General features: G+C 42.3%; 1 pseudogene across 1 annotated transcript; it reads right to left on the bottom strand.

Moving 5' to 3' along the window:
- Positions 1-3556: 3556 nt before the first annotated feature.
- On the bottom strand, positions 3557-4458 carry LOC307097142 (TIP41-like protein; annotated as a pseudogene). Its single transcript has one exon. The product of its transcript is annotated as a TIP41-like protein (transcript).
- Positions 4459-26809: the final 22351 nt, after the last annotated feature.

Genomic DNA, 26809 nt, shown 5'->3' with positions numbered 1-26809 from the left:
ACACACCACACACTCCTCTATCACTTCCTCACTCCCTCACACACTCTCCCTCCCTACCTTCTTGCCAGTCACCATCTTGTCCCGACTGGCTTTGAATTTTTTAGATTTCAAAGAGCAGGTCACAGAGTCCTGGTGGCATCCTCAGCTTCACAGTCCAGAGTGTTGACTCTCCTACTGACACTCAGCAAATGCCTAGTCACCATAATAAAGTGTATTGTTGGAAGATGGCAGATGAATCACTGTGAGTGACAGGCTCTGGATACCACCTCAAGAGAATCTTAGTAGCCCTGGCCAGTGTTGCTCAATTGGTTGGAATGTTGTCCCATGCACCAGAAGGTTGTGGGTTCGATTCCTGGTCAGAGTACTGTGGGGACCCTGTCTAGAGTGTACTGTATGTTCAAGGCCACTCTGAGCATGGGAATCCCAATCAGGGTGTTCAATGCTAAGTTGATATATGCAGATGCAAAAACAAGGATGCAGCAAGCTATACACTGCACAGGAGTTCCTTTCTGTATTTGGCACAAAGCCTATTTGGTTTGTGCTTGTTTAGAACTTGTATATAAGTTGCTACTAACCAGCATGTTGCTAGCTGCTTTGTTTGTAATAAAGCACATCCTATTTGCCTGCTTGTACCCGCATGTTCTTTTAGTTTCCCGCACCCAGAAGGGTCAAGTCCCTGGCTGAGAAGCTTACCCTTGTAGGTTCAAACCCTGATAGGGACCCTAAGGGAGGCAACCACTTGATGCCTATCTCTCACACATGTATGTTTCTCTTTCTTCCTCTTCCTTCTCTAAAATCAATTAAAAATAAAATTTTAATAAAAGACCTTTGACATACTTTTCTGCATTTGTTCTTAGGTACTTTTTTTGTATCAAACCATTTTTTAGTTAAGCTTTAAGAAAATCTTAAGTAAATAAAATAACAAAACAGATCAATAATTCCTTATTGTTTATTCTCCTCTTACGTAAATATACTTGGGACAAATGAATATAGAATGGTATATGTCTTATTTACCTACTAGAGGCCTGGTGCATGAAATTCGTGCATGGGGGGGTCCCCTCAGCCCAACCTGCACCCTCTCCATTCCGGGACTCCTCAGGGGATGTCCGACTGCAGGTTTAGGGATCGGGCCTAAACTGGCAGTCAGACATCCCTCTCACAATCCTGGGCTGCTGGCTCCTAATTGCTCATCTGCCTGCCTGCCTGATCACCCCTCACTGCCTCTGCATGTTGGCCTGATCACCCCCAACTCTCCCTCCCTGCAGGCCTGGTTTTCCCTAACTGCTACCCACTGCCAGCCATGTTGCCCACAGCTGCCTCCTCCCTGCCAGCCTGGTTTCTTCTAACTGCCCCCAGCCAGTATAGTCACCCCTCACTGACCCCTCCTGTCAGCCTAATCACCCACAACTGCCCCCCTTTGCCAGCCTGGTTGCCCCCAACTGTCTCCCCTGCCAGCCTGGTAATCCCTCATGCCCCCCCCCCCGCATGCCGGCCTGGTCACCCCATGCAGCCTGCTGTTCAATCATTTGGTCGTCCCTCACTAACACCCCTGCCGGCCTGGTCATAGGCAGCCATCTTGAAATGGTGTGAGGGTTAATTTGCATATTACCTCTTTATAATATAGGATGGGCAAATACAGGTTTTCTTGGTATTCTCTGCAGAAATAAACTCATGAATTTTCAGAAATACATTTTCCTATGCACCACTCACCTTCTATAAAACAAGGTCATTTCTTTTAATTCCCTGCAATGTTTAACAATGAGGCAAAATAAGCAATCTGAGACTGACTCAAGGAGCAAGACATCTGAATCAAGCTTTAAAAGATATATATGATACTGCCCAGAAATTTCAACTAGTGAATATTCTTACAGGTTTTTCATTTATTACTATTTGTATGAAAAAAGAGCCTGTTCTGTTCAAATCTTCATGGCAAATAAAATAGCACAGAAAGCTAAGTACAATATGTTTACTTTCCTGGCCTAAGAGAAAACATTAAATACAGGCATATTTAATACACAGTGAACATGCCATGTGTTTTTGAAAAGTCAACAAAATCTTGATTTCCTATATGTCACAGGTGATGCAACAGATGGCAAACAAATACCAAAACCATTTGAGACCAAAATTGGATAATATAATTAGCGAAACAACAATACACACAAGAGTGCACCAGAGTTCAACCAATGAATGAATATCTAATTGTATTGTTCACTAAAACTGATTATCAGGCTAATAACACCTGAACAGCTTTGCTAATACTTTCATTTAAATATTCTTATTTTATGATTTACCCATGAAGTGGAAATATGTACAACAGTTATTTCAAACCAGGAAAAAAAGGGGGTGATATTTTTCCCCTGCCTGTAAAAGTCATTTTAAAAATCCATTTTAAGTAATTCCTTACTTGGTGCTTTATAACCACTTTCTACTTTAGGAAAATCATTTAGAAAGGGAGAAACGAATGTACAATGTTTAAAAGGTCATCATCAAAATATCCAAATGGACTTTAAATGTACTTTTGAGTACTTTCTGGACAACCCAAGTCTTGTACTAATTACACTTTACTGTCTTCCCTGTAATGTTAACAACATGAATCTTAAAATCGAAAAACTGGCTTTGATACTTAAAAATTAGCCTCCTCCTCCACCACAGCTACCTCTCAAATATTTTAAGCAGAAAATTAATCTGGTTGTTAGGGGTTGATGTAATATGTGTGAACCACAATCCATATGGATTCTTTAACTTTTAGGACTAATACCAACTTCAATATTCAATAGATTTACCCACTCTGAGGTTGCATGGAAGATGGAAGTGAAAATGTCAGTACTAGCAGAAGCACATAGGAAATAGCACCTGAAGGTGGGAAAAGACAGCTCTGTGTTCTGTTATTAATGCCAAACCAGGCTCATGTGCTTCCATGGGCTCAATAGCTTATGTTCTCCAAAAGACTAGGTTATTTGGTTCTATGTCTGAAATTTTCTTTAAATTTCAAGAGTCAATTTAAATTTAGAGAGGGAATGTATATTTATTTAATTTTGGGGTGAAGATCATTAAAGTATGAGGTCAATTTCCTGGGAGGCAAGTCATGACTATGCAGCAGTGGGGAAAAAAATGCCACAAAGCCCAGGGTGCAAGGCTGACAACATGCAGGACAGCAGCCCTGAGTGGCAGTACTGCGATCCAAGGATTTAGAGCAACCGCCTCACAGGGGAAGACAATGTTTCCTAATGGATACAGATTATGCCCACTACTAGTGAGACATATACACATCACTACTGATGACATCCCGCTGTGACAAGTTAGGAATGTGAAGTTAACTCCAGGAAACAAATCTGGATTATGAACTGGAAGATAGACAGTACAAGCAGCAGTTGAGTGTAATATGCCTGTGCAACAATCTTTTTTTTCCCCTCTAAAGCCTACAGAAAATCTACACATAGACAAGGCAATTAATTCTCATAATAATAATAATAATAATAATAATAATAATAATAATACCACATCCACATAGCCAAGGTCTCCATCGGATTCCATGGATTATCTGGTATGTCACATTCTATTCCACAGGCACATTTGCTTGTGAGTCTTCGAGATTCTGATCAATTCTTTCTGGAAATACTAGCTTCTCACAGACTGCCTGCTTGATCGGTAAATACTGTGACATTTTATTAGGTTCCGTGAAGAGGGAAGGTGGGGCATGAATTAAATTAGCAATTCCGCTCTCTCGTGATGTATATTCTGGTAACATGTAGGTCTTGTCGGCCTCGTGGTCAAGTCTCATGTCATTCATTCTGATAAGCACTCCATCAATTCTCAAGAAAAACTGCAACAGCAGGAAAAATCTGAAAGGCATTAACTCTAATTTTCACACTTAGGCTTGAAACTCCATGATCATGAAGTTCATTCTCAAACAGGAGAATTTCTTCAAAACTATTAATCCTCTCTCTGGCTTTCAATTTCTCTGTATCTATATGATCTGTTGTTGGCACAACCTTTAACTTGAGGGATTCTCCAAGTAATGTTCCCTTAAAATCTGTTGTAAAGGTCCAATCATATGGTTTAATAACTTCCTTGGAGTGCTCATCCTCCGTCCTGCTCTCCTGCCACTTCTCCGCACAGGCTTCATGAAGCATTCCTTGGTAGTTGTTCACACATCTCAACACATCTGTAGCATTGAACTCAATCCCAAAGCCAGAACCATGCTGGATTCTTAAAATGTTGTCTCCAAACATAATTTCGGAGAGGGATGGCATATGCAATTCATCAGCTAACTTCTCCACATCCAGGGGACTTCATGATGTGGGTCCAGGACCTGAAGGAGAAGTCCTGTTTGCTGCTCTGGAAGCCATGGATCATCATGGCTGGGGGGGGGGGCGATGGATCAGGCAGGAGGGGCGGCAGTGGACACCGGTTTCCCTGCCTCTGCACCAACCCCCTCAACTTCCGAGCTGTTACCATGTCCCCCCTCTCCCCAATGTGGACCTGACGCCCGCCCTTCTTTCTGTCCTCTTCTCCACCCTATGCTCTGTTCTTAGGTACATTTTATTGTTCAAAATAAAGTTTTATAGCCCAGCTGGAGTGGGCCACTGGATGAGATTCGACCTATGATCTACGAGGTCATGGTTTAATGCCTGGTCAAGGTACATGCCTGGGTTGTGGGCTCTATCCCCAGTGGGGAATAGTGCAAGAGGCAACCAATCAATCATTCGCTCTCATCTTTGATGTTTCTATCTTCCTCTCTCTTCCTCTCTGAAACCAATAAAAATATATTTTTAAAAATAAAGTTTTGCCCTAACCTGTTTGGCTCAGTGGATAGAGCATCGGCCTGCGGACTCAAGGGTCCCAGGTTCGATTCAGGTCAAGGGTACATCCCCAGTAGGGGGTGTGCAGGAGGCAGCTGATTGATGTTTCTCTCTCTCGTAGATGTTTCTAACTTTCTCTCCCTCTCCCTTCCTCTGAAAAAAATCAATAAAATATATATTTTAAAAAACAATAAATAAAGTTTTACAGTAATTGTAAGTATATTATAATTCTAGTCATTCTACTTAATGTAATAAATATATTTAAAATTTTAGGATTAGAGGGCATTTTAAATTCCTAATGTAAAGATTACTTTAACCAAGGTTCTAAAAAGAACTTCAAGATAGATTTATATTAATATGTATAATGTTCTAATGGCTTAAAGCACAATTTTATTTTATATTTAGAACAGAAAGTCCTACATAAAAATAATGAAGTGCTAGATTGTATAATAGCAATCAGTCATTCCAGAGTTAATTGTCCAAGTGATTTTAATTGGAATTTTATTATGTAAAACAATGTTTATATTAGAAAATTTTAAAAAAATCTCCTTGCCTCTATGGAAGATAATTGGTCACAACTGTTATGCAGAACTTTTATAATAAAAGATAGCCTAGGTCAGTGGTCGGCAAACTCATTAGTCAACAGAGCCAAATATCAACAGTACAACAATTGAAATTTCTTTTGAGAGCCAAATTTTTTAAACTTAAACTTCTTCTAATGCCACTTCTTCAAATAGGCTCACCCAGCCCGTGGTATTTTGTGGAAGAGCCACACTCAAGGGGCCAAAGAGCCGCATGTGGCTCATGAACCACAGTTTGAAGACCATGGGCCTAGGTAATATTTTATTTTATTTTTCTGTATTTTGTGAATAATACAATAAAAAATCATGTCAGTCAAAGTATCAAATAAAATATGTCAAAATGCAATTATTTGGGAAAACCCATCATTGCAAGGGGAAAAAATGGTAATCCCAAGAATATTTTTCCTCTATCACTTAACAGCTACTAGGGATCTTTCTTTCCTAAATGAAATAAAAGCAAACAATTGTGTTATAACACAGAATTTAGTTAATAATTATTTGATTCTACAGCTGCTGATCACAGTGAGAGAACTCACTTTGAGTTATTTATTTATTTATGTATTTACTAGTGGCCCGGTGCATGAAATTTGTGCACATTAAAAGTGAATTAATTAGAGAAAATATTTTAATATTGCTATTTGCCCTTTCTCTATAATAGAAATGTCAGAGGTGAAAGAAAATTAGTAAAATGTATATGAAAATCTTCCTCCTGTCAGAGTCTAGGGCATGTTCTGGGACCCGGAGTCAAGTCCCTGCCCACCCGCATGTGCCTCGAAATCACACAAGACCCAGACCCAGCCAGCTTCACCCACACTGCACGAGATCCAGACCCGGCCGTCCCTATCCCTGTCAAGCCCCGCTGGGTGGGGGGTGCAGCCTCAGATCCCCTTGCCCGGCGCCAGGTGGGGATTGCAGCCTCAGATACTCTGGCACACCCTCAGGTCCCCCAGCCTGGCACAGAGGCAGGACGCGTGGCTTGAGGTCCTCTGGCCCAGGACTGTGGCGGGGGTTGCAGCCTGAGGTCCCCCAGGCTGGGATGGGGTGGGGAGCGCACTTTTAGGTCCCCCATAAAGCCCCTCCAGGGGGGGGCATGGCCAAAGGTACCCCATCAAACCCCGCCAGATGGGGGTGCAGCCTGAGGTTCCCTGGTCTGGGCCAGGGCGGGGGCCATGGCCTGAGGTCCCCCATCAAACCCCACTGGACGGGGGCTGCAGCCTCAGGTCCCCCGTCAAGCCCCACTGGATGGGGGGCATGGCCTGAGGTCCTCCATCAAGCCCCATCAGGCAGGGGGCATGGCCTGAGGACCCTGTCAAGCCCCACTGGGAAGGGGGTGCAGCCTCAGGTGCCCTGGCCCGATGCTGGGGTGGGGGGGGGCATGGCCTGAGGTCCACCGTCAAGCCCCTCTGGGCAGGGGGGACAGCCTCAGGTCCCAGCTGATTACTCATTAAGGCTCATTGGGAACTCGGCCTCCGCTGTGGGCGCAGCCATCTTGTGTTACGGAAACCCTGCCTCCGCTGTGAGCACCGCCATATTTGTGAAAGTGTGATGGTCAATTTGCATATTCCCTCTTTCTTAGATAAGATTATTTTTTATTTAATTCTTTATTGTTTAAAGTATTACATATGTCTCCTTTTTCCCCATTGACCTCTCCCCAGTCGTTCCCAACCCCCTAGCATGTGCCCTCAAGCCCTTACTGTCCGTTTCCATGTGTTAGGCTTATATACATGCATACAAGTCCTTTGGTTGATCTCTCACCCCCACACCTCCCCACCCACATCCTGCCTTTCTCTGAGGTTGGATGCTCTCCAGGTCCATCTATGCTGTTGCAAATGGTAAGAGTCCTTCTTTTTTACAGCAGTGTAATATTCCACTGTGTAGATGTACCACAGTTTTTTGATCCATTCATCAGCTGATGGGCACTTAGGCTGTCTCCAAATCTTAGCTATTGTAAATTGTGCTGCTGTGAACATAGGGGTGCATATACCCTTTCTGATTGGTGTTTCTAGTTTCTTGGGATATATTCCTAGAAGTGGGATCACTGGGTCAAATGGGAGTTCTATTTTTAATTTTTTGAGGAAACTCCATACTGTTCTCCACAGTGGCTGCACCAGTCTGCATTCCCACCAGCAGTGCAGGAGGGTTCCTTTTTCTCCGCATCATCACCTCACTTTGAATTTGACCACTGGTTACTCAATAAAGTATACAATAGGTGTCAATTCAATATTTATTTGTAAAAGACTCTAACATGTTATTCTAAAGGAAATGCTTATTATAGGATATAGAAGAAACTTTGGGGGACTAACACACTGAAGGAACTAAAGTGTGAGAAAAATTACAAAAGAAATGCTATCTGGGAAGATGGAAAAATTGCCTTGAGCTAAAATATAAATTCACTCTAAAATAATAAAAATCATAGGAATTTGCCTTTTAAACACACACACACACACACACACACACACACACACACACACACACGGCAAATTCAATGCAGTTCCTTCCTAGAACACCCATAAATGTCAACATACCTAGAGGGACATCATTATGCCTAGGTTCTTCCCAAAACAATGTATATCAAAGACAAAAGTAATTATAGGTTATTGTAATTTTCTTTCATAACTTGTGTCCTTGGCAAAGAGGATTTTCATTTGGAACTAGGAAGTAAAATATAAAGGAGGTTATGTAAAAAGTAATTCTAACCCTGACTGGTTTGGCTCAGTGATTAGAGCACTGGCTGCGCATCGAAGGGTCTCAGATTCCATTCTGAGTCAAGGGAACATACCTTGGGTGCTAGCTATATCCCTGGCCCTGGGTCAAGGTGCCAAGGAGAGGCAATCGATCAATGTGCTTTTCTCACATAGATGAATGATGTTTCTTTCTCTCCCTCCCACTCCTTTACCTCCCTCCTCCTTCCCCTCCACTCTCAAAAAAGTCAATGGGAAAAAATATCCTTGGGTGAGGATAAAATAAAATAAATTTATAGTCCTAGATTTGAATAGGAAATATCAATATGAATTTATATGCAGTACTATAAGATATGTATGAGTGTGTTTGTGTGTTTATAAAATACTAGAGGCCCGGTGCATGAAATTCGTGCACTGAGGAGGATGTCCCTCAGCCCAGCCTGCACCCTCCTTTCCAATCTGGGACCCCAGTCTGGGATCGCTGTCTCCTAACCGCTTGCCTGCCTGCCTGATTGCCCCCTAACTGATCCCTTGCCAGCCTGATTGACACCTAACTGATCCTCTGCCAGCCTGATTGCCCCCAACTACCCTCCCCTGCTGGCCTGATCGCCCCCAAGGCTTTTATTGGTATAGATATGACCCTTCACAGAAAATTTTACTAACCCTGCTTTACAATAAGGGCTTGACGATTGAATCATTGGGACCAGACACCAAGATTCCCTTTCTTTGAATAGTGGAGGGAATAATTATCTTGTCTTTAAGTTGTCCTGAAATTAAAATGAGATAATGACTTAGAAAAGTATAAAAGCACCATATAAAGACAACTGTCTTTTTCATGTACTGAAAAGACAATAAAGTGGTAAAATGAAAAACACTTTTTTTATTCTCCCCCTTCCTTCCTTTACAGCCTGTATTTAAACTTTGAAATTTATAAAAATTTTACTCTAATTTTCATTTCTTTACATTCAATATTATTTTGTATTAGTTTCAGGTTTTATATTAGTTACAGAATAGTGGTTAGACAACCATATACTTTACAAAGTGTTCCCCGATATTTCCAGTACCCACCTGGCATCATACCATCATTACAACACTATTGACTATATTCCCTATTTAAGTGACAATGGGTTTATAGGTTCCTTCCAGTCTTTCTTTTTTTTTAATGAATCTTTATTGTTCAGATTACAATTGTTTCTCCTTTTCCCCCCCATATCTCCCCACCACCCGGTTCCCACCCCCCCTCTGCCCTTACCTCCCCCCCGCTGTCCTTATCCATAGGTGTACAATTTTTGTCCAGTCTCTTCCCGTACTCCCCACACAGACACCCCTTTCCCCCTGAGAATTATCAATCCACTCCCATTTTATGCCTCTGATTCTATTAAGTTCACCAGTTTATTCTGTTCCTCAGATTTTTAATTCACTTGACTTTTAGATTCACTTGTTGATAGATATGTATTTGTTGTTCATAATTTTTATCTTCTTCTTTTTCCTCTTTTTAAAGAATACCTTTCAGCATTTCATATAATCCTGGTTTGGTGGTGATGAACTCCTTTAGCTTTTTCTTATCTGTGAAGCTCTTTATCTGTCCTTCAATTCTGAATGATAACTTTGCTGGGTAGAGTAGTCTTGGTTGTAGGTTCCTGCTATTCATCACTTTGAATATTTCTTGCCACTCCCATCTGGCCTGCATGGTTTCTGTTGAGAAATCAGCTGACAGTCGTATGGGTGCTCCCTTGTAGGTAACTAACTGTTTTTCTCTTGCTGCTTGTAAGATTCTCTCTTTGTCTTTTGCCCTTGGCATTTTAATTATGATGTGTCTTGGTGTGGTCCTCTTTGGATTCCTTTTGTTTGGGGTTCTGTGCGCTTCCTGGATTTGTAAGTCTATTTCTTTCATCAGGTGGGGGAAGTTTTCTGTCATTATTTTTTCAAATAGGTTTTCAGCATCTTGCTTTCTCTCTTCTTCTGGTACCCCCATAATTCTGATGTTGGTTCGCTTGAAGTTGTCCCAGAGGCTTCTTACACTATCTTCAACTTTCTGAATTCTCTTCTCTTCATGCTTCTCTGGAGGAGTGTCCTTGGCGTCTTTGTATTCCAAATCTTTGAGTTGATTCTTGCGATCCTCTAGTCTGCTGTTGGGTCTCTGTATAATATTTTTTATCTCAGTCAGTGTATGTTTAATTTCTAGTTGATCCTTTTTCATATCCTCGAGGGTCTCATTGAATTTATCGGCCTTTTCCATGAAATTCTTGAAAAACCTTATAACCGTGGTTTTGAACTCTATGTCCAGTTGCTTGTTCTCCTCCATTTCTTTGGTTTGTGATCTGTTTCCTTGCCTCCTCATTTTCGCTGCTTCCCTGAATTGGTAGGGTAGCTTTGTGTACTAGATGTCCTATTGGTTCAATGGGTCAGCCTCCCAGTTACTTGAGGTGAACACTCTTGGTGTACCCTTGTGTACTATGTGTCCCCCAGCAGGAGCTACATCAAGAACTAGTTTTCTCCTCCTTTGCTTGGGCGGTTTTGGAGTAGTCTGACTGGAGCTGCAGTTTATTTGGTTAAGCTGCCACAGAACAGGCCATTTATATGCAAAAGCCGCTGTGTGGAGCCTGGGTGGGTTTGTAGAATGTGCGGGGCAGGTTCTCAGGGCTGGGCGGGGTCTCAGGGCGTCACTAGGCTAGGGTGTGGCCAACGGCGATGGCTGATGTCAGCCGTCTCTGCCTTTCCACGTTTCCAAGTCCCTGTGCCCCGCGTTCCAGCGCAGTAAAACAATGATTGCTGGGCACACCTCTGCAAAAAAATCACTCTCACTTTCCGACCCGATGGCCGAGAGTTCAGCTTCTCCCCATAGGCGTCTGGGTCCCCCACGTGTCCCCAGAAACTGGATTTCAGAGTGATCGGGAGCTTGTCTCCCTGCGGGTTGAAGAAAAGCCGCGCACCCAGTCGCCCGCTGCCAGCCCGATTCATGCGCCTCCATACCTCAGCTTTTCAGCGTTTGTGCTCCTTTCTCTCCTTAGTTGTAAATCTACCACTCAGCCAGCTTTCCCGTGGTTCTGGGTGGTAGACATTTTGTCTTTTAGTTGTATTTTTGAAATTGTTGTGCGAGGCATCAGATTAGTTGTTTAACTATGCCGCCATCTTGGTTCCTCGCTCCTTCCAGTCTTTCTTTTGTGTTGTTTGTCTTTCCTTTTCTTTCTCACTTCTTCCCTCATTTTCCTTATATAGTATCTCAATTGGCCATCAAAGCTCAGTGAAGGCACTGGGACATGCTGGTTAGCACTGGGAGCTTCTCTGAATCACATCAGTCAGTCTGGTACCCTGCAGTGCGGCACACCTCCACTGAGGTGGCACTGCCCCTCAACCCCCACCTCAGGGCTGCAGGTCCTTGCCCCTCCGCCCCGGTGTCCTTCCATGCCCCTTGATCCCTGGCTGGGCCCACCCACGTCTTGGGGCCACTGCAGAACCTCTCTTTCTGCAGGCGAGGCAGATTCCTGCCCGCTGGTCCCCTGCCCCAGCCCGAGCCCCCTCTGGTGCACCCCGCCTCGCCAGGTTTTTGCCTTTGATATATGGCATTGGTGACAGCACACTCCTAGCAAGCTTGGTACCCAGAGGGCCACAGGGTCAGTTCTTTGCCCAGAATGTTAGAGGTTGCAGTCACATTTGCAGATGTCACCCAGAGCCTGCTGGCGAAGGCAGCGCCTATGTGGGGTGTCCTCATAGAGGGATGGTGAGGCGCTACTCGGCACCCCTTGGAATACCCGCCTCCTGGCCAGCCCCTTTGCCAAAGTAGTGACATTCATCCTGGAGCCACCCCTCAGGCAGCCCCACAGTCAGGCCTCGCGGCTCTTCGTCCACATTCGGCCTTCATCCATCCCTCTCTCTTGCAGTGCTTGGGCTCCAGGCCCTTAAAAAAAGAACCAAGACCATGAAGGACAAAGCCCAAAGGAAGTGAGTCTTGAACCCCCACATCCCATTCCCTGGATTTCCTCCCACAACTCCTCTCTTTGTCACATCTTGAATGGGCACCCTGTGGGAGTGGCTAAGCAGGCCCAGCTGCTCCTCCCCAGGGCGGTGATGTTCCCAGGACCCCGCAGCCATGGCTAGGCAGGCCGCTGCCCCTCCTGGGGCCTGCGATGGACCCGGACCCCGCCTCCAAGGGCCCAAATGGACTGGTACCTTACCAGCGGTGTCTGGCACTGCCCTCCAGGCCTCCCCAGCCCCCGATGGACCTGGACCCTGAGGGGTGGACCATGGTGTTGCCCACCCACCTGTGTATGCAAATTTACCTGCCATATTTGATTGGTTAATTTGCATACTCACTCTGATTGACTAGTGAGCGTGGCTTGGCATAGTGGAGTGATGGTTAATTTGCATATTTCTCTTTTATTAGTGTAGATGCTAGCTCTCTCCACTAACGAAGCCTAGGAAAAAATGACTAACCAAATTTCTGTATTGCCTAGATAATGGTCTTAAAAATATTATTTACCACTAAGAGAAACTAGTTCTTCTTACAGGAACATTGTTATATTGAATAAAGAAGAAACAATCAAAGACCATTTGAACCATGTCAAAAGGACTCAGTTGCCAATTTCACAGGCTTCCACTGGCCAATGATATAATAATTTCAGGTTCAAAGAAATAAATTAATTATAATAAAAATTTTAATCTATGAGTTTATAATATTTTTCATATATAGTAAACCCTCCATTTCAGTGGTCACCAACCTTTTGGACCACATGGACCACCAGTGGTCCATGGACCACCAGTTGGTGACTGCTGTTCTATATTGTGGACCTTGCTTTAACAGACTTCAGATTTAACAGACAAAATTTCCAGTTGCTATGTCATATAAATTAACACCCTGTTAAGTTTAAAAAGTTTTCAATCAAGATGTGCTCATAATTAAATTAACAGGTTATTTTTTGTTATTAATTCAGTTATTTTTTAAATAGGTTTTTATTGATTTTAGAGAGGAAGGTAGAAGGAGAAAGAGATAGGAATATCAATGATGACAGAGAATCATTGATTGGCTGCCTCCTGCACACCCCACACTGTGGATGAACAGTCAACCCAGGCATGTGCTCTGACCAGGAATCAAACCATAACATCTTGGTTCATAGGTTGTTGCTCAACCAGAACCACACCAGCTGGGCTTCACTGTTATTTTTAACAAATTTTATCAAATAGACCATATGTTGAAAAAAACATTGTAGAAAGTTCTCCAACATCCTATACAATAAAAGGCTAGGAGGGAACCCAAGATGGCAGGGTAGGTAAACACCTAAAGTGCTGCCTTGCACAACAATTTCAAAACTACAACCAAAAGACAAAACATCTATCACCCAGAACCATGGGAAAGCTGGCTGAGTGGAAGTTCTACAACTAGAAGAAAAGAGAAAAGAGCATTCAGTGCACAAACACCGAAAAGCTGAGGTACGGAGGTGCGCACGATCCAGGCTGGTGGTGGGCATTTCTTTCTTCAACCCAAAGGGAGACAAGCTCCCAATTTCTCTGAAATCCAGTTTCTGGGGAGACGGGTGGGACTCAAACTCCTACAGGGAGAAGCTGGACTGTCTGCCATCGGGTTGGAAAGTGAGGGTGGCTTGCTTGCAGAGCTGCGCACAGGAATAATTGCTTGCTGCACTGGGGAGCGGGACGCAGGGATGCGGTCAGAGGCGCGGGGATGGCTGGCTGGAAGCCGTCGCTGTTTGCCACGCCCTAGCCTGGTGATGCCCTGAGACCCCACCACGCACAACCTACAAACCCACCCAAGCTCCAAGCAGCGACTTTTGCATATGAATGGCCTTCCCTATCGCAGCTTAACCTAGCAAACTTGCAACCCAGTTCACACAGCTCCAAAACCTCCAAATCCTAAGCAAAGAGGAGAAAACTGTAGTTCTCGCTGTAACTCCTGCAGGGTGACCTCAGACAGTAGCTGACCTGCACTTCATTGGAGATCGAGAAGCCAGTGTACCTAGTGGTCAGTGTGAGACACCAGATTTCAACTCCTCACATCCATAAGTGACACATTCAAGAGGCAGACTCAGTGAGCACCAAAGCCCCACTGAAATAAGTCCTGCACCATAAGGGTGTCTCCAGCACAGCAGTTCTTCCATTATAAACACAGCGAGTCCCCACAGCCAATTGGCCTGGAGGTCAATTCCTCCCAACGTACCAACAGCAATCAAGACATAACTACACCAAGACTTTGCACTCAGGCCACAAAGGGGTGTATTAAGAACGTCCACCTCAGGTGATTGGGGAGGCTGAGCTACTGGCCCCTACAGGTCACCTACCACACAAAGACACTTCATCAACACAGGGAAGCAGCCAAAATGCAGAGACATAGAAACATGTCACGAATGAAAGAAATGGAGGAAAGCAAACTACTGGACGACATAGAGTTCAAAACCACATGTATAAGGTTATTCAAGAATCTTTTAAAAACCGCTGAGAAACTTGATGAGACCTTCAAGGACCTTAAATGAGAATGCCAAAAAAATGGAAAAGGACCAGTCAGAAATTAAGCATACACTGTCTGACATAAAGAATATACAGAAACTCAACTGTAGATCAACGTACCCCAAGAATCAAACCAAAGATCTGAAATATGAGGAAACAAAAAACACCCAATCAGAAAAACAAAAAGAAAAAAGGATCCAAAAATATGAAGATAGTGTAAGGATCCTCTGGGACAACTTTAAGCGTACCAACATCCGAATTTTGGGGGTGCCAGTAGAAGAGAGAGAGCAAAATATTGAAAACCTATTAGAAGAAATAATGACAGAAAACTTGCCCTACCTGGTGAAAGAAACAGACTTACAAGTTCAGGAAGTGCACAGAACATCAAACAAGAGGAATCCAAAGAGGACCACACCAAGACACATCATAATTAAAATGCCAAGGGCAAAAGACAAAGAGAGAATCTTACAAGCAGCAAGAGAAAAACAGTTAGTTACCTACAAGGGAGTACCCATACGACTGTCAGCTGATTTCTCAACAGAAACCATGCAGGCCAGATGGGAGTGGCAAGAAATATTCAAAGTGATGAACAGCAAGAACCTACAACCAAGATTACTCTACCCAGCAAAGCTATCATTCAGAATTGAAGGTCAGATAAAGAGCTTCACAGACAAGAAAAAGCTAAAGGAGTTCATCACCACCAAACCAGGATTACATGAAATGCTGCAGGGTATTCTTTAAGAAGAGGAAGAAGAAGAAAAAGGTAAAGATAAAAATTATGAACAACAAAAAGACATCAAATACATACCTACCAACAAGTGAATCTAAAAATCAAGTAAATAAAAAAATCGGAAGAACAGAATGAACTGGTGAATATAATAGAATCAGGGACATAGAAAGGGAGTGGACTGACAATTCTCAGGGGGAAGGGGGTCTCAGGGGTGCGGGAAGAGATTGGACAAAAATCTTGCACCTATGGATGAAGACAGTGGTGGGGGGTAAGGGCATGGGGTGGGGTGGGGAATCAGGTGGAGGAACACCTGTAATAATCTGAACAATAAAGATTTATTTTAAAAAAAATAAAAGGCTAATATGCAAATTGTCCCCTTGGGAGTTCCACTGACCGGGAGTTCAATGGCTCACTATGACATGCACTGGCCACCAAGGGGGCGACACGGAACGAAGGAAGGTCCTGGCTGGCAGCCGGCAGCAGTGGGAAGGAAGGCTCTGATCAGCCCTGATCACTGGTCAGGCCTAGGGACCCTACCTGTGAACAAATTTCATGCACTAGGCCTCTAGTAAATAAATATTACATATCTACAACTATAGTCTACATATTTAAACCCAAGAGTCACCTCTTGCAAACAATGTTCCAAGAATGATTAGCACGTGATCACACCACATCACATCCATGGTAATTGATTATGTTGTCACGTGGACTGACTTTCTGCAGCAGTTTTAAACCATGCCAGCTGATGTTTCCAGATACACTAAGCCAGTGGTCGGCAAACTCATTAGTCAACAGAGCCAAATATCAATAGTACAATGATTGAAATATCTTTTGAGAGCCAAATTTTTTAAACTTAAACTTCTTCTAATGCCACTTCTTCAAAATAGACTCACCCAGGCCATGGTATTTTGTGAAAGAGCCACCCTCAAGGGGCCAAAGAGCCACATGTGGCTCGCGTGCCACAGTTTGCCAACCACGGCACAAAGCCATAGCCCAGCATTGTGTATTTGTTTATTCTCAGTGACTAGTGAATGCACGCATTTACTAGAACTAGTCAGTGTAAAGTTAAAATTACAGTAATACATATAGAAAACTTTTTTTTAATATATTTTATTGATTTTTTTACAGAGAGGAAGGGAGAGGGACAGAGAGTTAGAAACATCGATCAGCTGCCTCCTGCACACTCCCTACTAGGTATGTGCCCGCAACCAAGGTACATGCCCTTGACCGGATCGAACCTGGGACCCTTCAGTCCACAGGCCGACGCTCTGTCCACTGAGCCAAACCAGTTAGGGCTAGAAAACTTTTGTGTGACATTAAACTTTTCATATATACTTAATTTTCATTACACAAACATGTCTACATAAGTAAAAACAGGTAAATTAATTTGTCTTTTTTTTTTTTTTTTTGGTTAATCCTCACCCAAGGATATTTTTTCCATTGATTTTTAGACAAAGTGGTAGGTGGAAGGGAGAGACAGTGAGAGAGAAACATAGATGTAAGAGAGACACATTGATTGGTTGCTTCCTGCACATGCCTTGACTGGGGTCAGAGATCGAGCCTGCAATAGAGGTATGTGCCCTTGACAGGAATTGAACCCAGAACCCTTCAGTCCGCAAGCCAACACTTTATCCACTGAGATACAGGCTAGGGTTAATTTGTCAAATTTTTAATACACCCATTCAGAAAACTTACTTTAATATATAATGACTTTCAGATTTAATGAACAGTGCTTGCCTGAATTAGTTTGTTATATCAAGATTTTATTGTGAAATCTTGTGAGGGTGATAGAGAGTCAACTTAATCTTGAAACCTAGTAACTTAAATATAAAGAATCAAGCATTTATTCTATATTCCTGTATTAACTGTTCTACTAGGTAACCACATAGATAAAGTATCAATTTTATCCACCTAATATTTGAAAAAGAAATAATAGGACTAGCTCTGAACAGTGTAGCTCAGTTGGTTGGGCATCATTCTGTGCACTGAAAGGTTTCAGGTTCAATGTCCAGTTAGGGCACATGCTTAGGTTGCAAGTTAGATCTCCAGTAGGGGGCATACAGGAGGCTGCCAATCATGTTGACTGCAATTCATTAAGTTACTCTGTTTTCCACATTCTCTGAAATTTACATCAGAATTCACAGGCTTGATCAGACTAAGGGTCAATTGATTTGTGTTCTTTCATCAGGAGGCACTTAATGCAGTTTTCTCTGTTTTTCTGATGTTAGCTGTTGTTTATGTTAATGCCTAGATCTATTATTTCATTGGGAGCTGCAAACATCAACTTCTAGTTCTATTATTTCTTTTAAAATGTGTTTTTATTGATTTTTTTTAAAAAAAATAGAGAGAGGAAGGGAGATGGAGAGAGAGCGACATGACTATAAAAGTCAAAATAGCAGTTGCTTTTGCAAGAGGGATATGATTATGATTGGGAGTTGACAGCTGAGCAGATTCTGAGGGGGGATGGTAAAGTTCGATGTCTTGACCTGGGTGGTAGTTAAAATAACTCATTAAGCCATATATTTGTGTGCTTTTCTGTATCTGTACTTTATTTATAATCAAACTGTTTTAAGGACAATTTTTGTGGAGTAATTCAATAGCAAGTTTACAGTTTAAAGACATGACACACAAAAATTCAGGGGGGAAAAATCGTGCTTCTCTTAGAATAAAATAATTCATCATGTTGTAGTATATAAAACTCAAAATTCTTGCATGACCAGTATGGCTCGGTGGTTGAGCATCTACCCATGCACCAAGAGGTCTCTGGTTTCATTCCTGGTCAGGGCACATGCCCAGGGTACAGCCTTGATCCCCAGTAGGGGGCATGCAGGAGGCAGCCAACTGCTGATGTTTCTCTCTCATCCATGTCTCGATTTCTCTCTCCCTCTCCCTTTTTAGAGAGAGAGAGAGAGAGAGAGAGAGAGAGAGAGAGAGAGAGAGGAGAGATAAAAATTTGTATTTGCCTTTAAAAGTAATATAAAGCTTGCTTATTAAATGAAGTGATAACCAAAAAGTCAATATTGTTATAAAGACTAGATAGTCAGAATCATTTAACAAGAATGTTGTGCTCATTGCCTACATGGGAGCTCTTTTTAGATTATATGAAGACTGTTAATGCTTTTTATTATTAACTGAACTAATTGATCCATCTTCAAAAAGAATATGGAACATTTAAAAATTCTTAATAGTTTTATATGGATTAAGAAGGAAGAAAATTGATTCAACAGTTGAAAAGTAAAATGCATAAGTTCATATATAAGAATCTTCTTTTACTTCAGTTAAAATTTTTTAAACGTATTTTTATTGATTTTAGAGAAGAAGGGAGAGGGAGAGATAGAAACATCAATGATGAGAGAAAATCATTGATTGGCTGCTTCCTGCACACTCCCCACTGGGGATCAAGCCCACAACCTGGGCATGTGCCCTTGACCAGAATTGAACCCGGGACCCTTCAGTCCACAGGCCGACAGTCTATCCACTGAGGCAAACCAGCTAGGGCTTGAGTTAAACATTTTTAAATCACATGCTAGAGCATCTTTAATAAAAATAAAGACAAAGTACTAGCGTATTCTAAGCTAGCCAATGAGAACCATAGTGATAGGCAATACCTGTTGTTTTCTCCTGACACAAATGTTGATAAAACAAAAGTGATATTTGTTTAATTTAGAACAGTTAAATTCATAGTTTTTAATATTTTAAATTATTTGAAACATAATGGTTCTTGAAAATAAATAAATATCATATTGTTCCAATTTAACAATTTTTAACACCTGCAACAAAATTGCATATTACACTTCTAGGCAGTTTAAAGAAAATAAATATCAGTTTTCTGAATTTGACTTCATAAAGGAGTCAAATTATTCTAAGCTTTCTACTGAAATTAAATAAACTAAATAAGCAAAGTGTTTCATTTTCAAACCACAATTATGGGAGGATTTGGCAAACATATATGAAGAAAATAAAACTTACACCACACATAAATGAACATTCAATTTTTATACCCTTTGGGCTTTTATAGCTACAAGACCCAATTGGGAAATATTTAAACATAAAAGAAAGAAGTTTGTTTTAAACAAATTACAATCACAATAGATTTATACAGTTAAAACTATTACTGGATTCCTTTACAATTCAATATTAGATAGATGATAGGTAGATAGAGAGATGATCGATAGGTAATATATGCCATATATATGTGTGTGTGTGTGTGTGTGTGTGTGTGTGTGTGTGTGTACTAGACACCCAGTGCATGAATTCGTGCATGGGTGGGGTCCCTCAGCCTGGCTGGCAATCAGGGCCGATGGGGGACTACTTGCCCAGTCCTGATCAGGGCTGACTGGGGCTGGCTGGCGGGAGGGACCGCCGAAGGTTGGCTAGCTGTGGGAGCACACTGACCACCAGGGGGCAGCTCCTGTGTTGAGCGTCTGCCTCCTAGTGGTCAGTGCGCATCATAGTGACTGGTCAACCAATCGTTCAGTCTTTTGGTCACTTAGGCTTTTATATATATAGATATATATTTGGAATACATATCACTTTGAGAATATTGCAAAGTGATTCTGTAATATTTACTGGGGCCAAGGACATATACATTCTAGGGCTTTAATAAACGATGTTTGAAAGGAATCATTAGTTATTTTGCATATCACCAACATACCATTTCAAGTTTTTTTTACCTCTCACATGGTACAAAAGCCTTATGGTTATCAGTTTTCTCACAATCTCTATGTACTTCCAGATATCCTCACCTTTCTATTTATCCAATGTTCTCCTATGATTTTCTTGTTATTTCCTTATCCAAGAACCTAAATTCTTCAATTTGGATATCAAAACACATTCTTTCACACATGCATTTAATTAACATCCTAGCGTTCCAGGGACTGACATAGAGAAGCGTTAAACATAAACCTTCAAGACCAAAAGTTGTCCTGAAAGAAAGGGTTTATTGAGCCATATGCTTAATAAAAGACCAGGTTCAGAAAAAGGACCAGGTTCTGGGGCATGCAGTCTAAACCACCAGTAGCAGGGCAAGATGGAAATGGCAAACATATCCACCATCCTGGGTTGATGGGGCTTTTTTATACAATGAGCTTGGGGGAGAAAGACTAAAGTTGTTTTGAAAGGATTTACGTTGACTATAGATAAGGGAGGCAGGAAAGGTGAAGTGGGGAAAATTCTGGAATAATTGAATAGTCTGTAAGTAGAAGTATTTTATGCTCCTAAATCAGTTGTGAGCAAGTCTGAGAAGTTCGTGCATAAACAGAATACTGCCTGGAAGTTGATTCAAAATTTCAACATATATCCAGGAATATGATCAGTTTTTTGTTTTGTTTTGTTTTGTTTTTGGCCATGACTGTTAATTTATTAACTTCCTTTGTCTCTTCTTCATACCCTCTGGCCTGTTTTAATTCAAATTAGGACATCTTAGAATATTTCTCTTTTCAGATATAAATATTAGTTATACACTAGTCTTATTTAAGTAGCGACAGAAAATAAAAACAATGGCAATACCAGGTGGTGAGTGCTATAATAGTATTCTACCTATAGAATTGTAAAATACATTCTAATGATATTTTACCTATAGAATTGTAAAATATAAGCACTTAGTTTATTTTAGGGGAGGGTGGTTGGTAAGGATGTAGGCAAATCAAGGATACTTCCTACAGAAAGTGGTAGGAATCAGATCAGGAAAGCCTTGCATATAATCTAAGAAACCATAATTTTATTCTGAATGTTTGGGGAGATCATGGAAAATTTTTAAACAGGATGTGACATGATCCAATTTACAATTTAGAAAAATCACTAAGGCTGCAATATAACAAAGGAACTGAGGAAGATCAAGATTAGAGATAAGAAGACCAGTAAAGAGAATAATTCCATAATATAAGAAAGAAATTATAGAAGCCTAACTAAAGAAAATAATAGTGTGATAAAGAAAAAAATAAGAATTAAAAGGTCATTTTAAAAAGAATTGTTAAGGGGAGGGGTTAAGATGGCAAAGAAGAAAGATCCCTGGTTCAACTCCTCCCACAGATACATCAAAACTACTACTAAATATAAAGCAATCATCTCTGAGAACTATCTTAAAACTAGCAGAACAGATTCTCAACAACTGTGAATAAAAAAAAAGCCACATTGAGACAGATAAGAGGGTCCCACAAATGGGAGGGGATATCACAACCATAGAAAGCCACCCCATCAAAAGTGAGGCTACAAGTTGAACTTCAGGGTCCCCAGCCAGAGGGAGCTGCATTGGGAAGAGGCACCCCATAACACTGGTTGAGAGAAACACTAAGTCTATGTCCAAGAGAACTAAGGGGTTATGGGAACTGATATCCTCCCCTAAAAGACCCACCCAAATCCTCACTATATTTGAGTCCAAGCTCATGGAGAGAGGAAATGTGTGTGTGTGTGTGTGTGTGTGTGTGTGTGTGTGTGTGTGTGTACGCACTGGGCAAGGGAAAAGAGGGGGGACTTTGCTCCTAAAGGGCCCACACACGATCTCACTGAGTCTCAGCAAAGAGACAGCAGGTTGAAAGGCACTTGGGTCATATATGAAGGGTATGTGTCAGAGGGAACTGCTCCAGCTCTCTCCAAAACAGAGTCACTGGTGAGTACCATTCTTTCTTTGTTTATTGCCCTACCTCCTCCCAGACTATCTGTGATGGTTGGTGACAAGACCAATATTATCCATTAGCCTGATAAATGTTTTCTCTGCCCAGCAGTCCAGGAAGAACCACCTAGACCAGCATACACCTGAAGTGGCACCTGAATCCTCAGAACCCAGCAAACCTCTGCACTAGAAGCCAACCCTCCACACTCAGCAGACATCCAAAATAGCACCCTGATCTCCAAAACGGCCAGGTTCCCCAGTGGCAACCTACCCTCCAGCTCCAAAGGTACACCCCATACTCCTGCCCTCTAGCATCCTGCAGGCCCTTGGGAGGGCCTTGAAGGCTGTATCCCACCTCCCAATACCTGGCAGAAGCCCAAGCAGATTACCTAACCCATTTCCTGACTCCAGCATCTGGCTATCCTTCAAAGTAGCACCTCACTCTTCAGGACACAGCAGCGTTCAAGGCAAGTCCCAGAGTAGAACCCATGATCCAGCACTCAGCAGGTGCCTGGTGAGTCCCCAAAGTGGTGATTTCCACTAGCACCCAAGCATATAGTACTGGATTGCCCCCAAAGCAGGTTCAAAGTTTTAGCACCCAGACACCAACACACTTGCTACAGTAGAAGCTAGGCCTCATAGCCACCCACACTGGAGACTTGCTCTGCACACCAGCAGCAGTCATGGACAAACTCTATAGCCAACGACATCAGATACCCACATCAGTGGTGGCCAGGTCTCATAGTAAGCTAGATCAGGGGCCAGACCTGCCCACCAGCATAACCAGAACAGTCAGAGCAGACTCAGTAGTGCACCCAAAGCACTCACAACCCAACCACTAGAGGAGGATATATGCAGCCAACATTGGAGGCACCTCTGGAGTAGCTGGTCCTGGTGATCAAAGGAGACTGTGCTACTGGGCCTCATGGGACACCTTCTGCATAAGGCTACTCTTAAAATACTGTGAGACATAGCTGATCTACCTAATGTTTAGAACAAACATAATCTTAGGCAAAATGAATAGATAATGTAATATGCTCTAAATAACAAAGTAAGATAAAAATTCAGACAAAATCTAAATAAACTGGAGGGCAGGAAGATGGCAGCTGGCAGATCAGCAGGGAGGAGAGAGTGTGAAAGAGCGAGGGAATGAAAGGGGTGTTTGAACATGTGTGGTGTGTGTGCGTGGGAGTGAGGGACAGTTAGATCCTGCAAGACTTTCCAGAGCTGGAGGACCGGGCCCTCATAGACTGAGAGCCCCCTTTATTGCTGCAAGCACTCCCCAGTGGCAGCGCTAGCACAGAAACCATGCCATCTTGAAGGGCAGAATTTCTGTGACTAGGAACCCAGCCTCACCACCACTCAGACTGGCCTCAAATGAAAACCGAGACCCTACAGCTACTCTGGACAAAGACCTGCTACCACAGCTGCAGACCCATGGACACTGAGACTCAGGCCACCCTGTCTCAGGCTCCTGTGAGTCACAGAGGGCATTCCCCTCTAGCCTACCCACTGCTGCAGCATAGGTCCCATGCATCCCAAGCCACCCCTGACTGTTGGCAGGCGTGGTTCCTGACAGCCCCTAACTGTCAGAGTGCAACTCCCAGAGAACGACAAGGGTTGCAGTCTCCTGGGAACTCAAGCCAGCACTGACTGTAGGCATGTGAGGCTCCTGTCAGTTGCCCCTCCTGGGCACCTGGGCCAGCCCCTGACTTTTGGCTTGCACAGCTCCCACGGGCCACATCTCATGGACACCCCAGCTGGCCCCTGACTGTTGGCGTGTGGCTCCCACTGGACTCGGCTGTGCATCTTCCAGGCACACAAGCTGGGCACTGACTGTCAGTGGCCATGTGTCCTGAGCACACAAGCAGGCCCCTGACTCTCAGCACTCATGGAGCTCCTGCCGACCTGCAAGGCTGCGCCTCCCAATACCCTGAGCACGCCCTTGACTGTTGGGGTCTGCTACTCTCCCACCAAGACCGCTGCACACTTCATGCCCTGCACAACTCAGCGACTGGACTCTTCAGTGGCAGCAAAAATGGAGAGACAAAAAAAGCAACCTCCAAAGGAAAGAAAAGGAAGAATCACCTTAAAAAAAAGAAACTAAATGAAACAGAGGAATGCAATATGTCAGGAAAAGAATTCAGAATAATCTTCAAACAGTTCATAAAAGGGATGAACAAGAAAATCAACAACCTTTGTAAGAATCAAGAAGAAAACAAAAGTTATATATCTCCAATAAAGCACAGGATGGAAGGATTTAAGAGTAGACTAAGAGAAGCGGAGGACCAAATTAGTGAGATACCAAATAGGGTAGAGAAACAAATTCAATCTGAGCAGCAGCTGGAGAAAAAAAAATAGAAAGCAGGAGGAGAGCCTAAGGGAGCTTTGGGACAACATGAAAAATAGTAACATATGTATAATAGGGGTGCCAGAAGGACAAGAAGAGCAGCAAAGATTTGAGAACCTATTTGAAGAAATAATGACAGAAAACCCCCCAGATATGGGGAAGAAAAAAAGTGACACAAGCACAGAGAGTCCCAAATAAGTTGAACCCCAAAAGACCCACCCCAATACACATTGTAATTAACATGGAAAACATTAACAACAAAAAGAGAATCTTAAGGGCTGTAAGGGAAAGACAGAGAGTTACCTACAAAGGATCTCCCATTAGATTATCCACTGATTTCTCAACAGAAAAACATCAGGCCAGAAAAGAATGGAAAGAACTATACAAGGTCATGCAAAGTAAGAGTCTGAATCCAGGAATAGTCTACCCAGCAAGGCTATCCTTCAAAATTGAAGGGGAAATCCGGAGCTTCACAGACAAAAAAAAAAAAAAAAGGCTAAGGAAGTTTATCACTACCAATCCAGCAATGCAAAAAATGCTAAAGGGACTGTTGTAGAAAGAGGAAAAACAAAAGTCGGAAGAAGGAACACAGGAACAAAAAATAAAAATGGCTACAAACAAGAACCTAACAAAAATAACTTTACATAAATGGACTAAATGCTCCAATCAAAAGATATTCAGTGGCTGTATGTAAAATAAAACATGACCCATATATATTCTGTCTACAAGAGACCCAACTCAGAACAAAAGACTCACACAGACTGAAAGTGAAGGGATGGGAAATATCTTTCAGGCAAATGGAAATGAGAAAAAAGCTGGGGTAGCAATAACTTTATATCTGACAAAATAGACTCAAAGTGAAGACCATAACAAGAGAGAAGAAAGGCCACTTCATAATACTAAAGGAATTGATACAACAAGAGGATATAACACTGGTAAACATTTATGCACCCAATGCAGGAGCACCAAAATATATATATTAAAAAAAACTTCTGGAAGGTATCAAGGCAGAGATTGACAAGAATATGATCTTAACAGGAGAATTTAATACCCCACTGACATCACTGGATAAATCTTCTAGACAAAAAAATCAGCAAAGTAACAGCAATCCTAAATGACTCACAAGATCAGATGGACTTTATTGACATCTTCAGAACATTTCATCTCAAAATTACAGAATATACATTCTTCTCAAGTCACATGGGACATTTTCAAAGATAGACCACAAAATGATCCAATAAAAAAATGGGCAATGGACCTAAATAGAATCTTTTCGAAAGAAGACAGAAGGAAGGCCAAGAGATACATGAAAACATGTTCAAAGTCACTAATTATCTGAGATATGCAAATCAAAACGACAATGCGGTACCATCTCACACCTGTCAGCATGGCTATCATCAACAAAGACAAGTGTTGGTGAGGATACGGAGAAAAAGGAACACTGGATAGGTACATGCAAAAAAAATATGAAACTAGACCACCAACTTACATTATACACAAAAATAAACTCCAAATGGATAAAGGACTTAAACATATGAAGGGAAACCATAAAATCTTAGAAGAAGCCATAGGCACCAAATAGCAGACATTTGTCGTAGCAATATCTTTACTGACACAACACCTATGGCAATGGAAACTAAGAAAAAATAAACAAGTGGGACTACATCAAAATAAAAAGCTTCTGCACAGCAAAAGAAATCATAAACAAAACAACAAGAAAGACCACTGCATGGGAGAACATATTTGCCAATGTTATCTCCGATAAGGGTTCAATCTCCAAAATTTACAGGGAACTCATACAAGTTAATAAAAGGAAGATAAACAATCGAATTTTAAAAAATGGGCAAAGAACCTTAATAATGATCTTTTGAAAGAGGATATACAGGAGGCCAAGTGAAATATGAAAACATGCTCAAAGTCACTAATCATCTGAGAGATGCAAATCAAAACAACAATGAGGCACCATCTAACACCTGTCAGAATAGCTATTATCAACAAATCAACAAACGACAAGGGCTGAAGAGGATGTGGAGAAAAAGGAACCCTCTTGCACTGCTGGTGTGAATACAGTCTGGTGCAACCACTGTGGAGAACAGTATGGTGTTTCCTCAAAAAATTGAAAATGGGGAGAAACAAAGATGGCCGCATAGGTAAACGACTGTACTTATTGCCTCCCACAGCCACATCAAAATTACAACTAAAATACAGAACAACTACCATCCAGAACTGCGGGAAAGCTAGCCGAGTGGAAGTACTACAACTAGAGAAGTAAAGAAAAAAGCACATTGAGACTGGTAGTAGGTGCAGAGGCATGAAATGGGCTGGTCCGGCACTCAGGTGTGATGCTTTTTCAATCGGAAGAGAGATTGCCTCTTTGAAGGTCACCTGGAAGAGCAAGGATTCCTAACCCCACACCATACCCCCATCCCAGGGTTCCAAAGCTTGGGAAAGATGTCCCTACAGGCAGTAAGAACTACGGACTGTAAAATCAAGTGGAGATTGGGGCTGAGTGACACACAGGCTGCTAGAGACCCAGCTGCTCCTCTTAAAAGGCCAGCACTGTGAACTGAATTTACAAGCTCCCACTTACTCCAGTGCC

This window comes from Cnephaeus nilssonii (assembly GCF_951640355.1).
Source record: "Cnephaeus nilssonii genome assembly, chromosome: 3".
NCBI classification, from domain to species: Eukaryota; Metazoa; Chordata; class Mammalia; order Chiroptera; family Vespertilionidae; genus Cnephaeus; species Cnephaeus nilssonii.
Note: the sequence above shows the minus strand (reverse complement) of the source record. Positions and strands in the feature narration are given on the sequence as shown.